At 39.9% G+C, this 12,673-nt stretch overlaps 1 pseudogene; it reads right to left on the bottom strand.

Annotated features, from left to right (window-relative positions):
* Positions 1 to 456: 456 nt before the first annotated feature.
* LOC113881432 lies at positions 457 to 11,846 on the bottom strand (annotated as a pseudogene).
* Positions 11,847 to 12,673: the final 827 nt, after the last annotated feature.

The raw sequence follows: 12,673 nt of genomic DNA, 5'->3' as shown, positions 1-12,673 counted from the left end.
ACATAAACTTTATCTTTTCTTAACATAGACTGAAGCTAATTTGTATCACATTGAATTATTATGAAAATAAATAAATAAATAAAAATGCAAGCAAATTTAGATATCATGCTTAGTGATAGTAATATTCCATATATTATAAATTCCACCATTTTTCTTCAAAATTTTAAGAGAAGCAAAACAAAAGCAAGCCAAATCAAGGCAGCATGACCTCAAAAGGATAGCAGAATATGCCATCACAAAATATGCCTCTTTGACATAAAGATTATTTTGAGCCAATAGGTGATTTTAAATAATAGAACTTAAATTATTTGTTGCCTATAGGAGTCTACTATAGTAAATACTTCTGGTTTAGTAGAAACTCAAATACAAAAAATTAAGCCACTTGGCTAAAAGAGATTAATCCCTCTTCCCATAAAGTATTTTATTTGGTACCAAATGGTTTGGTTCTTCACAGCCCTAATTAGATGCATATTTCAGTCTCTGGGTATTTTCCTTCTGATAGTTATCAGTTGTCCCCCTGATGAGCTGTGTTCTCTCAAGGGTCTTACAGGTATTCACGGGAACTCTAATGCAGTAATACATCGGAGATCTCATTGTGCTTTGAGAAACAGGAACATGAACAATAGGATGAACAGCAGAAAAAACTTCTTCAAATGTGATTTCGTAATCTCTTAATTTCACAGTGAAATGAGTTACCCTAATGATGACTGAGAGCATGCTAGTAACAAATATCAAAACGTGAGAGGATGCCCGAAAGGGGAGAGACTGTTAAAGTGATTACACAAGGAGGCCATTAGACTGAGGTGGCTCAAATGCCTTGGTAACCGACATAAGCAAGCCTAAACCCAAGTCAGTTCTAATACCTGTTAATGCACTCATATCCCAGAAAGCGAATTTATGAACAACCAATCACAAACACCCACTTAATGCTTTTTCAACTCAGGCAGCCACTTAAGTTATAGCTAGTCAAATAATTTTCTTTCTTTCCTTCTGCCTCGGTTCTATAAAAGTTTTTTCCCCAACTTGTGTTCGTGGCGTGCTCCTAACCACTTTTAATTTGGCACTGCTGGATTTGAGTTCGTGTTCCCTCAAACCAACTCTTGAAAACATTTTGATGGGCCTCAGCTTATCTGATTATAAATGATGTTGTATATTTAATTTTTGTTTAATGCCTTCATCGCAAAGTAGATTTTTTGGTTGGTTTTGAATTCTTCAGCTTTGATGAATTTTCTTGATATTTGTAGCAGGGTTTTTTGAGGGTGGGGAGCATACCTTGGAATCAAAGTGATACTATTCATGGTAGCATCCAAAAGATGACAATTATCAAGGAATAAATCTGATAAAAATGAGTAAGATTTCTATAGTTAAAACTACAAATCATCATTAGGAGAAATTAATGGATCTACATAAATGATTTGAATATAAAGTTTGGAGAAAGTAAGAGTATTTTAAAGATAACCAGTTGTCTCTAAATCTATATTCAATAAAAAATAAATGGGAAAACAATGGAGACAGTGAGAAACTTTATTTTGGGGGGCTCCAAAATCACTGCAGATGGTGATTGCAACCATGAAATTATATGACGCTTGCTCCTTGGAAGAAAAGCTATGACCAACCTAGACAGCATATTAAAAAGCAGAGACATTACTTTGCCAACAAAGGTTTGTCTAGTCAAAGCTATGGTTTTTCCAGTGGTCATGTATGGATGTGAGAGTTGGACTATAAAGAAAGCTGAGCACCAAAGAATTGATGCTTTTGAACTGTGGTGTTGGAGAAGACTCTTGAGTGTCACTTGGACTGCAAGGAGATCCAACTAGTCCATCCTAAAGGAAATCAGTCCTGAATATTCATTGGAAGGACTAATGCTGAAGATGAAACTCCAATCCTTTGGCCAATTGGTGTGAATAACTGACTCATCGGAAAAGACCCCGATGCTGGGAAAGATTGAAGGCAGGAGGAGAAGGGGATGACAGAGGATGAGATGGTTGGATGGCATCACCAACTCGATGTACATGAGTTTGAGCAAACTCTGGGAGTTGGTGATGGACAGGGAAGCCTGGAGTGCTGCAGTCCATGGGGTCGCAAAGAGTCGGACATGACTGAGGAACTGAACTGAAATGAAAAATCTCATTAACATCATGGCAAGGGATTTTGTTTGCTTGATTCCTTGCTAGTTTTATTTCTTCAGTGTTTTGGGGTTTTTGGTGGTGGTAATGGTGGTGTGGAAGGACTGCCAAGCTGATATTAAAAGTTTACATGTAAATACTATAGTCTTAGATTGGCCAATAAAATTTTGAAAAATTAGGAAAAAAGCTAGGAGAAATAAATACAAGATAATGAAAGCTATATGAGTTAATGTTGTTATATATTAATCTAGGGTGGTGTTGGCTCAAGTATAGACAAACTGCACAACAGAACAAAAAAATTCTAGAAACAGAGCCCCTCACAAACACAATGCTCTGGTCCATAGTGAGACTGCAGAGCAATGGGGGAAAGAGGGTCTTTTCAATCAAAGCCACTAGGTCATTTGAATGTCTATTTAAGAAAAGTTACTGTGACACATACTCAAATGTCAATAAAAACCAATTTCAGATGGATTGAACAAATTTAGTAAAATTTAACATTGAAGCAAACCAGGCCTTGGATTTCAATTGCTGGATAATCTAAATTTATTTATCATATGTACGGCTACACAGATTGTCTATTTTGAGTCAGCTTTGGTAAATCATATAGGTAAATCATATGGGCTTTCCTGGTGGCTCAGAAGATAAAGAATCTGCCTGCAATGTGGGAGACCCGGGTTTGATCCCAGGATTGGGAAGATCCCCTGCAGAAGGAAATGGCAACCCACTCCACTATTCTTGCCTGGAGAATCCCATGGACCAAGGAGCCTGGTAGGTTACAGTCTATGGGGTCACAAAGAGTCGGACACAACTAAGTGACTAACACACTTTCATGCGGTAGATTAAAGAAGACTACAAATTCTTTGGCATTTACCTCATGAAGACATAGATTATATATCCCTTCCCCATAAATCTGGACTGACCTGTACTCCCTTAGATCATTAGAATGTGATGGAAAAGACTCCACACAAATTTTGAGGCTAAGTTTTACTTTCCTCTCTTGGGAGTCCTGAGCCATCAGGTAAGACATTTGTCTTCATTGCTGATGGGGCCACATGGGATTCCATGCAGGAGAGTGTGTCCAGTGTCCCAGAAGAGCCTCCAGAGGACCCCAGCCCCAGTCACTGTCTGATTGTAGCCACGCAAGACACTTTCCGTGAAAACCACCCACTAAGCCCAGTCGGCTCCCTGAACAGAGAACAATCCTCAAACAGCTCTAGTTTTAAGTCACTAAGTTTGGGATGATTTGTTACACAGAAATAGATCATAAAATGTAATGTTTTTCAGTGAATTTCGCCTAAAATATCAAATCTACTGGCACAAAATTCTTTATATTGCCCCGTACATGGAACAACAGACTAGTTCCAAATAGGAAATGGAGTACATCAAGGCTGTATGTTGTCACCCTGTTTATTTAACTTATATGCAGAGTACATCATGAGAAACGCTGGACTGGAAGAAGCACAAGCTAGAATCAAGATTGCCGGGAGAAATATCAATAACCTCAGATATGCAGATGACACCACCTTTATGGCAGAAAGTGAAGAAGAACTAAAGAGCTTCTTGATAAAAGTGAAAGAGAGTGGAAAAGTTGGCTTAAAGCTCAACATTCAGAAAACGAAGATCATGGCATCTGGTCCCATCACTTCATGGGAAATAGATGGGGAAACAGTGGAAACAGTGTCAGACTTTATTTTTGGGGGCTCCAAAATCACTGCAGATGGTGACCGCAGCCATTAAATTAAAAGATGCTTATTCCTTGGAAGGAAAGTTATGACCAACCTAGACAGCATATTCAAAAGCAGAGACATTACTTTGTCAACAAAGGTCCATCTAGTCAAGGCTATGGTTTTCCCAGTGATCATGTATGGATGTGAGCATTAGACTATAAAGAAAGCTAAGCACCGAAGAATTGATGCTTTTGAACTGTGGTTTTGGAGAAGACTCTTGAGAGTCCCTTGGACTGCAAGGATATCCAACCAGTCCATCCTAAAAGAGGTTAGTCCTGGGTATTCACTGGTAGGACTGATGTTGAAGCTGAAACTCCAATACTTTGGCCACCTGATACGAAGAGCTGACTCATTTGAAAAGACCCTGATGCTGGGAAAGATTGAGGGCAGGAGAGAAGGGGACGACAGAGGATGATATGTTTGGATGGCATCACCAACTCAATGGACATGGGTTTGGGTGGACTCCAGGAGTTGGTGATGGACAGGGAGGCCTGGCATGCTGTGGTTCATGGGGTTGCAGAGAGTTGGACACGACTGAGCAACTGAACTGAACTGATGAGTATCTTTTTAATGTATGAAGGCTCTTTAGGAATATTTTTGCATTCTGGATATTAATCATTTGTAATTTAGATTTTTGCCCTATTTTTAGCAGCATTATAGGTGATTTATTTAAAAAATGAAAGAAAGGAAGGAGACCTTCTAGTTCTGTTCATTTTCTTTATCATGCATTTAGTTTCAATTGCATTTATTTTCTTTTTATTATTTCATTTCTTCTATTTTTTCAGTTAAGTTTACTTTTCCTAGATTCTTCAGTTAAAAGCTTAGATCTCTGAATTTTATATGTTTTTATTTTCATATAAATATATATATTTATATTTTAAACCTATAAATTTCCCTCTGGAGATTGCTTTGGTTGTATATCACAAATTTTGAAAGTCTATTTTAACATTCCAATAGTTTTCTAATTTCTCATCGAATTTATTCTTTGATAAGCTATGGATTATTTAGAAGTGTATTACTTCACTTCCAAAAAGTTGGCTATTATCTCAACTAAATATTCCTAATTACAGAATACAGAAAACTCAAGATAAAACAAAGAAATGAAGTAAAGAGATCTACCAGACACACACATGACTAAAATTCAGGAATAAAAATTAAAACTGTGATTGAATCTTGATGAAATTCTCTTGTTGGGGCTCAGGGAAGTCTGTCCCCAAATATGGCACCATGGTATATTGATTATTTTGAATTAATGTTACTTATGAAGTGGCTAACGCAAGAGAGACGCTCTGACCCTCCTTTCTGTCTCCCTAAAAGCAAGAAATAATCTCTCATGCAAAAGATGTGATGGGGAAAAAATAGATGATTAAATAGTTAATCCCAGTAGGGGATTGTAAGTAAAAAATATGAGAGACCCCTGTAAATTAATGATGACTTGAGAAAGCAGGTTCACTTAACCACAAAACCAAACAGGCTTGCTTAGTAGCAAAACCATGCAACAGTAACCTAAGACATGCCCCCAGACAATAAAACAGTGGTGTCATAAGACCCACATCCTGCCCAGTGAGCTCAGGAAGTTAATGATCCCTAGGACATGCTCTCTGCACACATATAAAACATTCAATTGTAAACCAGCTTGACTACTTAGGGACAAGAAAACTCCCCCACTCAACCTGGAGGAGGAGCTAATGATGAAAACAACATGTCTACTCAAGAAAGACAAAGATGGTCTTCTCCCCCTCCCCACTTTTCCTTTGATTATGAAATTGTAGCTCAGGAAGTTCTTGGGTCGGTCTGGGAATGTCAGGCTCACCCGCCTGTAAACCTCACAGGTGTCCTATTCTAGTAAATCACTTCTTATCTACCACTTCGCTCTCTCACTGAATTCTTCTCTGCACTGAGGCATAAAGGACTATGGTACCGGAGCTCTTTGGAGCCCTCTGAAATGACAACAATCGGTTCAGATGGACACCCTGCTTCTGGAAGACACACTTAGCACCAGAGACAGGAATTCAACCAAGAAGTCTGTATAAACAAACTCTGTTGCTTCTGTAATTTACCACCTCAAGCCCAAATTCTGTTTAGATTCTTCACTATTGCAGTGCTCCAAACCTAAGTTTCTTTGTCCTTTCAATTACTCACAAATGTGTTTCTTTGTCTAAAAAGCATAAAAGCCACCTGCTCTGGCCATCTCTTAGATCCTGTTTCTATGAGACTTCCATGCACATGAGTTAAAATTAGTTTCTTTTTCTCCTGTTAATCTGTCTTGGGTTAATTTTATTATTAGCTCTGCCAAAAAAAGCTAAAGACAGATAGAAAGGGAAATTCCCACCCCCACTTTTTTCTACTTTTTTTCCTTGAAAGCAGTTGCCTCTTATTCCAGGTTTATTTGAGAAAAACTTTGTAAAGAAATGTTGGTAAAAGGTATTCAGATGCAAGGGAGGCTCTTAAGGTTGAATACAAAAGGGACCAGGAAAGAATGAAGATAAAGTACTGCCTTCAGTTCAGTTCAGTTCAGTTGCTCAGTTGTGTCCGACTCTTAGCGACCCCATGAATCACAGCACATCAGGCCTCCCTGTCCATCACCAACTCCCAGAGTTCACTCAAACTCATGTCCATTGAGTTGGTGATGCCATCCAGCCATCTCATCCTCTGTCGTCCCCTTCTCCTCCTGCCACCAATCCTTCCCAGCATCAGGGTCTTTTCCAATGAGTCAACTCTTCACATGCAGTGGCCAAAGTACTGGAGTTTCAGCTTTAGCCTCAGTCCTTCCAATGAACACCCAGGACTGACTGCCTTCAGTACTGGGAATTTCCAGGCCAAGGATCAGGGGCTGAGGAAGCTACCAAGAAAGGTATTTTCTGCAGGAGCAAACCTGCAGAATCTCTTTGTGGATTAAAAGTGCAGGTAACACTTCCATGCTGGAGAACAGCTGAAACAGATGGTTTTTCTTCTTATGAGTGTCATTATATGCACTTCAGTTTAGGAGTCCTGCAGGAGACAAAGGAGAGCGTTGTTTTATTAATTCTACAAGCAGCTTCTTTTCCCCTCCTCCAAAGGATCTCATGTTAAAGCAGTACTGTAAGAAGTGAGAAAAAATTCCTAAAAATCCCTGAGCCAAAGCTACTTGAGAGAGCTGGCCTTTTACTAAGTGTCAAGAAGAAGTTTAGAATTCAAAATCTTTCTCATTATGTCTGTCTCCTGTCTTGTCATCTCTACGATCAGTTCTAGGAGACCAAGTGTGTGTGTGAGTGTGTGTGTGTGTGTGTGTGCACGTGTGTGCTTGTGCCCATGCACTTGCTCAGTCGTGTCTGACTCTTTCCAACCCTAGGGAGTGTAGTCCCCAGGCTCCTCTGTCCATGAAATTTTCCAGACAAGAATACTGGAGTGTGTTGCTATTTCCTATTCCAAGGAATCTTCCCGACTCAGGGATCAAACCTGTGTCTCTTGTGTCTCCTGCATTGGCAGGTAGATTCTTTACCACTGAGCCAGAGACCAAATCTATCTCTAAAAGAAGATTAAAGGGCATTACCTGTTGGCTGAAGTCCAGAGTGTCCTGGGAAACAGAAGGGAAGGTATACGTATTTACAAGATATGGAGGCAATTCTGTTACCAGATTCAATGTCCTCAGACCCAGAGGACAAATTCTAAAATTTCTCTACACTGCAACCCACACCACATGATGCCAGGGCAGAAAGGAGAGTGACACTGAGAACTTGTGACCCATGAAGCTTCTGCCACACAAATCCAGTATAATTTCATCACCCTGGGTCTCTTCCTGCATTTGTCCCAGGATCTCCATCCCTAATCACCAAGCTTTCCCTTATCTCTACAGGTCATAACCTCTTATGTTTCAACTATAAGTAATCAAGGACTATTGATTTCTGGATTTCCAGGAAATCCAGAAATCAGTAGAGGAAATAAAGGTTTTATACAGTGTCATTGAGACAGAGAACTGAGCAAAGCCATCTTCCTTCTTTTCCAAAAAAAAAAAGCCTGTGGGTGGGGCCTCAACTGCAAACAGGCTCCTTACCTTTCTGATTCCTGAAGTGGGTGAACAGCCCCCCACAAGGAAGAGCAGACCCAGAGCAAAGCCCCCAGTTCCACTCATCATCTTACTCTGAGCAGAGTCAGACTGTGCCCCTAAGAAAAGAAGCTAGTTTTAGTGATTTTTATCTGAAATCCAACTTCTCTAGTTGAGACTCTGAGACTGAGAGCTTCAGGAATGAGGGAGGGCAGCTGGAAGAACTAAAATAACTGACCACTGCTAGAGACAGAATTTAAAAATCACACTGAGTAGCTACAAGGTTTAGGTACTGACTCACTTCAATATCACAGCCCAGACATAAGGCCCCATGACTTCAATGCCATGATGGATGAGAAGTCAGGGATTGAATGAAGTTAAGTATCTTCTCTTAGATGACAGTAAGGTTGGACTCCTCTCAAGTCAGGAAATGTTCCTACATTAGAGAGGATGTGCCCTTCAAACAACAATGAACTCAGAGCAACAGTATCAGAAGTACAAGCCCAATCTAAGGCAGGGGACGGGTGCCCAGGGCCATGCAGTTACCATGACTTGAGATTTCACAGAGCTTCAGATTGGGAACGCCTCTTTTCTCCTTGTCAGGCAGAATTGTCTCCCCTAAGGGTACAGGGATTTGGAGAAACTATCGCAGGATAAACTATTAGAGGATTTCTATCACAGGATATCACACGGCTCCCCCAGTAACCTCAGCTGAAGGACAGGAGCACATGAGCAAATGAACACATGATGTAGGGAGAGGAGACACCTGACACTCAGGGGTAAACAAGCCCCATCCATGGTGGGTGAGGAACTTACGAGACCAGAAGGCTTCTCACTCCATTCCACTGCGATAGGGCTTCTCCAGCTGGGGTGATCCAGTTGGCAGGTGTAGACCTCTCCACTCTGAGGAACTGTTTCAAGCATCACCACGGTCTGGAAGGTCCAGTCTCCATTCTGGATCAGGTCTGTGGAGATCACCCCAGCCTCCTCTTCCTGGCCTTTCCAGAACCACCTGACTTCAACATGGCCCAGATAGAAACCATTCACAGAGCAGACCAGGAGGTTGTGGTGCTGCAGGGGCTGGGTCTTTGCAGGATATACAGTCACTGTAGGCTCCACTAGGAGAGAAAAGGCAGAGGGAATAAGTGAGGAAGGCAGAGTAAATCTCCCTGGCTGCCTTTCTGCCCCCAGTCTCTAGTCCCATGCTCCAGTCTTGGCAGACCTTTCTGAAAACTGGCCATGTGACCCAACAGGAATTAGAACCATGAGCCTAGACTTTAATTCTTAACAACACGAGACTGTTAGATTTCAGAGATGTGGAGGAAATTTATTTTGTTTTGTTTTTTCATAGCCCCAAAGAATTATTCATTATTGAACTGATGTGTTTACCAATCTTTGCAAGGTATTTAGGGTTGACTAAAAAATTAGTCACAACCTGTAAGTAGAGAGCTATTTTATTTGGTGGGAATGATAAGGTATCTGAGCCTGGGAGACGGAATCTCAGTGGCCCTGAGAAAACTGTTCCGAGGAGGTGGGAGAGGGAGTCAGGCTATATACAAGTTTGCAACGAAGAGGACAGGCAGTCTAAACACCAAAAATTTAGTGTTATTCTATGTATGGGAAGATGCAAGAATCTGGGATTATTGAAGTCATTCCTTTCATATGCATCTCCGCTATCTGAGGCCAGTATCCTGCATATTTACAGAGATAGTTTTGTTTCTTAAATTCCCTTTGAGCCTTCCCACTCACACTGGAGAGCTGAAATCGCTGGTGACTGTGACATCCTTAAGTTCCTTGTGTAGAGAGTGGCACTGCTTGTCAGCATGGCTCAGAAATCCACATTTGAAGGGCCTGAATTGCAGATAGCTGTGACATTTCTTGCCCACTCATGTGGCAGGAAATATTTAATTTAACAATAACTTATTACTTAATGCATGATTTCTGGAGCTAGAGTGCCTTAGTTCAAATACTTGCACTGCTTTGCCCAACTATAAATGGGATAATAATACTAATATGTGTATTAGGGCTGTGTGAGGATTAATGCACCTAAAACAATGGCTGGAACTTAGTTTTCAAAATACTTTAGATATTTGCTATCTTCTTTTACTTGGAGAGAAAACGTGATTCAAAGCAGTGTGGATAATTGGGGAACAGCTTGAGGTAGATGGGAAGATGGAGAAAAAAAATTCCTAACAATGCTACACTCATTAGCATTAGAACACTCGAGAAAGTGATCTAACTCTGGGAAACAGGAATAGACAAAGGTGATTCTGAAGCTTTATGAGTTGAGTCCCAAGAAAAGCCTGAGCTCTGAAGGAGAAGGAAAGGAGCAAATAGTCATTTATTTAAAAAAAAAAAAAAAGCCACCTGCAATTACACTCAGTTAATCAATTTCTCTCCTTTGCAAAATTAAGTGAAAGTAAAAGTGTTAGTCACTCAGTTGTGTCCAACTCTTTGCAACCCAACGGACAGCAGATCTGTCCATGGAATTCTCCAGACAAGAATACTGGAGAGGGTAGACATTCGCTTCTCCAGGGGATCTTCCCAACCCAGAGTTTGAACCTGGGTCCCCTGCATTGCAGGCACATTCTTTGCTGTATAAGCCACCAACGAGGCCCCCTTTGCAAAATAAGCAGTCTTTTTACTGAACTTATCATTTTATTAACAGTCTCTCTTTTTTTAAGCTGACATTTGAGCTAAGGGTAGAGTCCGAGATTCATTAATATGTGTGCTTAGTGCTCAAGATGACCCCCACACCACCAGCGACAGTAAATACAATTATTTTTTTTTAAGGTGAAAACTGTTGGAAAAGCATTTTTATAATAACACAAAATGGCAAATGTAAGACTGACAGAAAATTTTCAATAACAATTTTGCAGTAATTTTATTAAATATAAATGTTTAAATTTCTAACATGGAAAATAACAAACAGAATCAAAATATAAACTACAAACAAGATAAAATACTGAATCGAATACCAGAAAAGTGTTTATTATAATGCACAGAGAATCCATAAAGCCACTGAGAAAAACACAAAGATCTAAGAGATAATAAACTTTAGATAATTCTTAAAGTTGTAATAGATGTTTGCCAATAAATATGTGAAAATATTCAGGAACCTTAAAAATTAAAGACATAAAATAAAAACAAAATGATATAAAATGTCAACTATTTGGCAATACTGAAAAAGATCTAACAAAGGGAAATGTGAGGTAAAATGTTCCCACTATAAAAAGAAGTAACATTAAACTACTTAAATACAACTAGCATTATAAAAATAGTAACATCAGTATGTTAAGTCAGTCAGTTCAGTCACTCAGTTGTGTCTGACTCTTTGTGACTCCATGGACTGCAGCATGCCAGGCCTCCCTAAGAAAAGAAGAAACTGAAGTCGCTCAGTCATTTCCAACTCTTTGCAACCCTGTGGACTGTAGCCTGCCAGGCTCCTCTGTCCATGGGATTCTCCAGGCAAGAATACTGGAGTGGGTTGCCATTTCCTTCTCCAGGGCATCTTCCCAACCCAGGGATACCCAGGTCTCCTGCATTGCAGGCAGATGCTTTATCCTCTGAGCCACCAGGGAAGCATTCCCAAAGCTTGCTCAAACTCATGTCCATCGAGTGGGTGATGCCATCCAACCATCTCATTCTCTGTTGTTCCCTTATCCTCCTGTCTTCAATCTTTCCCAACATTAGGGTCTTTTCAAATAAGTCAGCTCTTCGCATCAGGTGTCCAAAGGATTGGAGTTTCAGCTTCAACATCAGTTCTTCCAATGAATATTCAGGACTGATTTCCTTTAGGATGGACTGATTGGATCTCCTTCCTGTCCAAGGGATGCTCAAGAGTCTTCTCCAACACCACAGTTCAAAAGCATCAATTCTTTGGAGCTCAGTTTTCTTTACAGTCCAACTCTCACATCCATACATGACTACTAGAAAAACCATAGCTTTGACTAGACAGCCCTTTTTCTGCAAAGTAATGTCTCTGATTTTTAATTTGCTGTCTAGGTTGGTCAGGGCTTTTCTTCCAAGGAACAAGCATCTTTTAATTTCATGGCTGCAGTCACCATCTGCAGTGATTTTGGAGCCCCCCAAAAATAACATCTCTCACTGTTTCCCCAATTATTCACCATGAAGTGATGGGACTGGATGCCATGATCTTAGTTTTCTGAATGTTGAGTTTTAAGCCAACTTTTTCACTCTTCTCTTTCACTTTTATCAAGATGCTCTTTACTTCCTCACTTTCTGCCATAAGTAAAAAAAATTATAATTTTGGAAGGTGATTTCAAAATCATTTCAACCATGTAAAAATAATACATCCTAAGAAAACCAAAAAATGAATAAAGTTAGACCTAAAAGACGTTTCAGAAAGATTGGCAGGCAATTCTTTACCCCTGAGCAACCAAGGAAGCTCCTACCTTCTAAGAGCATAAAATTTAATGAAAGTGATGGACAAAACCAACCAAAAGAGGATTAATTTTACACGGGAGTCAGAAATGTCAGAAGAAAAGTGTGGAGTTCTAAAACAAAGAATACTTAAGTTAGATTGTCAGAAGTTCCTGAAGAATGACATTTAAGATGTGAGCTAAAAGGTTATGTTGATATGAGCTAGAGGAAGAGGAGGTGTGTGTATGTCTGGGGGCAAAGGGAGGCATATTTTAGGTAAAGGTAATAGCATGTGTAGAAGCTTAAAAGAGATGTACTTCTCTGTGAAACCAGAAAAAATAAAAATAAAAGCAGTTCACTGAAGCTCAGAGATTGAGGATGGAGACTGAAAGATTCCACTAGAAAAATCACAG

Source organism: Bos indicus x Bos taurus, chromosome 23, assembly GCF_003369695.1.
Source record: "Bos indicus x Bos taurus breed Angus x Brahman F1 hybrid chromosome 23, Bos_hybrid_MaternalHap_v2.0, whole genome shotgun sequence".
Taxonomy (NCBI): Eukaryota; Metazoa; Chordata; class Mammalia; order Artiodactyla; family Bovidae; genus Bos; species Bos indicus x Bos taurus.
The sequence above is the reverse complement of the archived record's forward strand: the minus strand, read 5'-3'. Positions and strand labels throughout refer to the sequence as shown.